Source organism: Chrysochloris asiatica, unplaced genomic scaffold (assembly GCF_000296735.1).
Source record: "Chrysochloris asiatica unplaced genomic scaffold, ChrAsi1.0 scaffold00097, whole genome shotgun sequence".
NCBI classification, from domain to species: domain Eukaryota; kingdom Metazoa; phylum Chordata; class Mammalia; order Afrosoricida; family Chrysochloridae; genus Chrysochloris; species Chrysochloris asiatica.
The window spans coordinates 7,810,745-7,816,389 of record NW_006408615.1 but is presented as its reverse complement, the minus strand read 5'-3'; the positions used below and the strand labels follow the sequence as shown (position 1 = coordinate 7,816,389).

The 5,645-nt window shown below is 47.3% G+C and overlaps 1 protein-coding gene across 1 annotated transcript in view; it reads left to right on the top strand.

The window, feature by feature from the left end:
* LOC102814460 (patatin-like phospholipase domain-containing protein 5-like) overlaps positions 1-5,645 on the top strand; it is a 30,995-nt gene that overhangs the window by 9,740 nt on the left and 15,610 nt on the right. The gene's annotated exons all lie outside the window — the stretch shown is intronic.

Here is a 5,645-nt window from a genome sequence, read left to right as displayed (position 1 = left end):
GGGGGGGGAGGAGAGGTAGACCAGGACCCGAAAGCAACTGGCACACAAGTAGGGCAGAGCCAGGAGGGTGGAGCCTGCCTGCTCTCTTGCCTGCCCTGGAGTTGGCTATGGTTCTGGAGGCTTGCTTGCCTTGTCTGCAGCAAGGGCTGAAAGGGAGCCGGGGTCGGCTGTATTGTAAGCTGAGGTTCCTGATGAGTGACCTGGCTGGTCCCCACAGTCTGTGTGGCAAATGACCTATTGTTCCAGCCCCAGAGCCTCAGAGACAATGCCCGTCCTCTGAGGATAAGTTCAGGAGCTAGAGCGGCTCAGACTACTGTGTGGCCTGGGTTAGGCCTCTTAACCTCCCTGGGTCTCAACATCGTCTTCGAGCCCTTTTGGTGTTAAACTGCTGTGGCTAAGCTCACACTCACCACTTCCTCTGGTCCTGGTGCCTGGGCTGCAGCCCCTTTAGGGTGGTGGGCTCCCTGTGATTGCCGGGAGGAGCTGACGCAGCCCTGTCCTCCAGGGTGGTGGCGTGGCTTCCTGACGCACCGGCAGATCTGCGCTGGATGCAGGGACAGCTGAGGAGCTTAGCCCATGTGCTGTACTCCAGGACAAAGACACAGCTCCTCGGGGCTGTCAGGTGAGGGCAGGTGGGCTGGAGAGTGGTTGGGCTCAGGTGGGAGGCCAACCCATGGACCTGGAGCCAGGCAGCACACACCATGCAACCACACTATCCACGTCTGTGTGTACATCCAACTATGCAGCTGCCAGTGCCACGTCACTGTTTTGTACACTTGCTGGATGCTGGGTGCAAGACCTGGCCAGCTGTACCGTAGGCCCACCGGACAGGCTGGGGTGGTCATTATATCCTCCTTAGTCACTATGCCGTCCTTGATCAATACGTCCTCCCTGGTCACTATATCCTCTCTGGTCACTGCATCCTCTGTGGTCAGTACATCCTCCTTGGTCAAAAGCCCACCCTGGTCTCTATGTCTTCCCTGGCCACTATTTCGTCCCTTGGTCATTACATCTTTGCTGTTCACTATGCCCTCCAGGGGCATTGTGCCCTCCCTTGTCACTGTGCATTCTTTGGCCATTATGTTCTTCCTGGTCACTATGTCCTTCCTAGTCACTACGTCCTCCCCATCAGCACAGCCTCCCTGGTCACTATGCCCACCCTGGTCATTCTGTCACTCTCACATAGATGGACCTGAGACCCACAAACCACAAACACTGTCACTGCTTTGACAGGTAACTGCCTTCCCAGACGTCCCCCTGACCCCGTGGGAGCATGTCCCTGAGTGGTCTGCTGGGGCTGTGTGGCCCTCTGCCTGGCCCACTGTCTGGAGGTCCCACAGTCCTCCCTCTGTACACGGCATCCTCTTTTCACTCATGGCATTCAGCACAGCCTTTCTGACCGTGCCTGTCCCTGGAATCAGTTCCTTCCTCAGAGCAGGGCTGGGAGAACTGCCCTCTCCCATCCTCCAGCCCCACAGCTCTCAGAATGAGCACTAATGGGATTCTCCTTGTCTACAGCCTCCCATTCTCCAATTCCCGGGCAGCAGACTCCCTCCAGCCTGAGGTGGGTCCCCCAGAAAACTTCTCCCTGGAACTCAGGACCACCCAGGAGCTCTGAGAGCACCGTGCAAGGCCAGCCACTGACTTGCTTCCAGACCCTTCTCCTGTGTCCATACCAACTGCCTTAGTTCCCAGCCAGGAGACCTGCATCTGCCCTGAAATCATCAGCTGAGAAAGCAGCTGCTGGGAAGTGTGCTGGGCACTGTCCTAGGGTTGGCTTTGCAGGGCTCTGTTTAGACAGGGTCAGGCATTCATGATTATCAGAGATGGGTGGTGCATCATGGGAATGGTGGGCAGTGGTCTCCTTTCTCTTCCTTTCTCTGTGCTGCACTTGGCCCTGGGGCTGATGCCTAGGTTCAGCTCCCTCAGGCCACCTTGCTCTCTGATTCCCCACTTGTCCATCTGTGTCATACCTGTGGGAGATGGGAGAAAAGATGGGGAGGAAGTTTTTCTGTTTTTGTATAATCCCACCTGTACCAATTTTTGTTGAGGTCCTCAAAGTTTCCCTTGTTTCCTAGGGCTGTTTATAACCTAGCCATACCCCAACCCCTCTTCACGTTCTGCCTCTGCATTGTGATGAATGACTTTATAGGACTTTTTTCTACCTAGGATATGTGCAAATTCCACTGAACAATTTTTCCCTTATGGAGATGGGTTAGAGGAGATGGGAGAAGATGCTGACAGGATGATATGATGCAGATATGATGACTTTTAACAGGACTAATGTGGTTGTGAAACTTTGGAAATGCAATGAAGGGACTGGTCAATTTTGCCGTCCTGCTGGGTCTAAAATGAGCCACCTTAGAGCAGAAAGGGAGTTCACACCACCATTGAGGAACAAGACCCAGGAGTGGGTCCCTGTGTGTTGGACCTCCTCCGTGGGCTATGACATCAGAGGTGTGGCAGAGGAGATGCAGTTGAACCAAAATTTAGAGAATTAAAGAGTATTGGGCTGTTAGCCCACAGAGCAATTAAAGCTAAGTGCCTTCAGTAGGCTGGCTTGTGGAGTCTGGTGCCACCAGCCACTTAACTGGGGGAGCTAGGTGTGCTGACCCAGGGAGCTAGAGCCAAACGCCTCCACGCTGAAGCTTATGGTGGAGTGGTGTGACCTTTGTGCATTTATCAGCAGCATGAAGGAGCTTTGCAACATTGCCTCAGCAGGGCAGAGATCAGGCCAGAAGGAAGCTGTCCTGACTAAAAATCTGTGACCTAAGCGTTTCAACTCTTGAATCACAACCTGCTACCTTCTCTAATAAACTGCATAACCCTGAGTCTTGTCTGAGTTCTGTGAGGCCATTGCACTGAATTATTTAACCGAGTTGACAAGTAGAGAGTGCTGTGGGCAGATGCTTGGAGGCAGAATTGGAAGAGAAGGTTGGAGGGTGGAGGGGAGTCTGACCTCAGTCTCATAGGAATCAACCTTGAGCTGATGCTGATGCTGATTCTTCTTCTCTTTGTGAAGTTGGAGGAGGTAAGATGCTACCTTGCCTCCACACAATCTTTGGTAACCTCCTTCAGACAGAGGGGGTGCTGGAGACCCTGGACCTTCTCTGGCCTCCCCTGGGAATCACTACCCCTCCCAGCCTCGGAGCAGACTTCCTGTGCCCAGCCCTTGAGGAGAGTCCAGCAAAGGAATAAATCTGTGGATGAAAGACACACTGAGTTATCCATCCATCCACCTGCCCATCAATGCATCTATCCATCATTCCTCCCACCTATTCATTCATTGGTTTATAGTTAATGATATTTACACTGTTCACCCCTAGCTGCAAACAAGACTTGCATTTGGGGTTGGGGCAGAATAGCAGTCAAGTCAAAGTTTATATTCCTTCACCACACTTACTCAGTCTGTATGGTGAACAAATACTTTGAAAAGCTGGACTTTATGAAGAAGAACGTGGCATCAGGCTTGGAGGGAGGCTCATTAACAACCTGTGATAAATGGAGGGTACACTTTTGCTTGGTGAAAGTGAAGAGAACTTAAAATTTTGAATTATCTTCAGCAAAGTTTTACTTACATGTGATATTAATGATATCCACATTCCACTGGGTCACTTTTCTTTGGAATGGGCATAAATATAAGTCTCTTCTAAGTGGTTGGCTTTTCTATTTCTTGGCATAGATGAGTGAACACCTCCAGTGTTGCTTCCATTTGTTGGAAGATTTCAGTTTGTATTCTATCAATTCCTGGAGCCTTGTTCTTCACCAATGCCTTCAAGGCAGCTTGGACTTCTTCTTTCAGTATCATCAGTTCTTGATCATATGCTACCTCTTGGTAAGGCTAAAAACACACCTCCATCAACAACAGAAGTGGTGACTATACACATGGGCCTCACAAATTGGAATACACAGTAATCAAGTGTACTACATCTGTGGGAAGAGATGATTCAAAAGCTCAGTATCGCCAGTCAGAACAAGGCCAAGGGGTTGACTGTGGGACAGACCATCAATTGCTCATCTGCAAGTTCAGGCTGAAGCTGAAGAAAATTTAGACAATTCCATGAGAGCCAAAGCACAACTTTGAATGTATTCCATCTGAATTTACAGACCATCTCAAGAACAGATTTGATGCATTAGACACTAATGATCAAAGACCAAAGCAAAGGAGTTGTGTGATGACATTAAGAACATCATACATGAAGAAACCATAGATCATTAAAAAAGACAGGAGAAAAGAAGACTAAAATGAATGTCAGAAGGGACTGTGAAACTTGCTCTTGAACTTAGAGAAGCTAAAGTGAACGGAAGACATGAGAAAGTGAAAAGGTGGAACAGAAAATTTCCAAGAGTAGCTTGAGAAGACAAAGTCAAGTATATTGAAATACGCAAAGTTAGAAGACCAAAAGAACACGTTTAACATTTTTCAAGCTGAAAGAACTGAAGAAAAAAATTCAAGCATCAAGTTGCCATATTGAAGGATTCCATAAGCAAAAATTTAGGTACTCTTCGCTTCCAGTGAACAAGGTTGTGTTATCTGCATGTATCTGGTTGTCAGTGAGTCTTCCTCCAATCCTGATGCCACGTTCTTCCTCATATAATCCAGCTTCTCAGATCATTTTCACCATCCTTATTCTCAGACTGAGTAAGTGTGGTGAAAAGATACAACCTTGAAACACACCTTTCCTGATTTTAAACCATTCAGTATCCCTTCTTCTGTTCTCACGACAGATTCATGGTTTATGCACAGATTCCTCATGAGCAAAAAAAAATGTTCTGGAATACCCAGTCCTCGAAATGCTATACATATTTTTTATGATTCACACAGCTGAATACCTGTGCATAGGCAACAAAACTCAAGCTGCAGAGAGTATGTTTGTGACTGGGCTCTATGGGTACAGTTTCTGTTTCTGTCCGGTGGGAAAGAGGAGAAACCTCCCCCACCCATGCTCTCCTCCACACACAAGAAAATAACAAAATAAACTATCAAAGAACCAACAGTAAAAAGAGAAAATACAGGAAAAAAAATAGATGAAAAAAAAGGTGGCATCCAGAAAATAGAATATCATAACTAAAAAGAGAAAAAAGGAACCAGAAAATGGATCTATAGAAGAGAAAAATAAGATAAAAAAAAAAAAATAAAGGGATGGGGGAAAAAACACTTAGAAAACCCAGGGAGAGGAAAAGATTAAAAATAGAGAGTAGTCAAGAAAGATCAAAAAGTAAAAAGGGAAGAGGGGAAATGAGAAACAGAAGAAGGAAAAACAAAAGCAGAGATATAAAAGATAAAATTCAAGAGAATGGAAAGAGAAGAAGAAAGAATAAACAAACAAAAACAATGAAACATTGAAAGGAAAAATCAAAACCCAAAACCCGAAACCCAAAAACCAGTTTAACTTTTGGGCCTGGAGTTCTGCCAGTCAAAAAGTTCACAAGAGGGTGCAAGAGGGATGTTTGCACCCTGGTAAAGAGGGAATTCTTTGCTGGTTACCAGGATGTGGGAGATGGCATTACAGGAGGGAGAGGAAGGTGGAGCTCAGGGTAGGGAACAGACACAGCATAGTTTGGATGCTGAGGGAGCAATACACAAGAAGGGAATAGACACATGCTAGTTTGGGTGCTGGGGAGGGGGAAAATACACAAGTAGG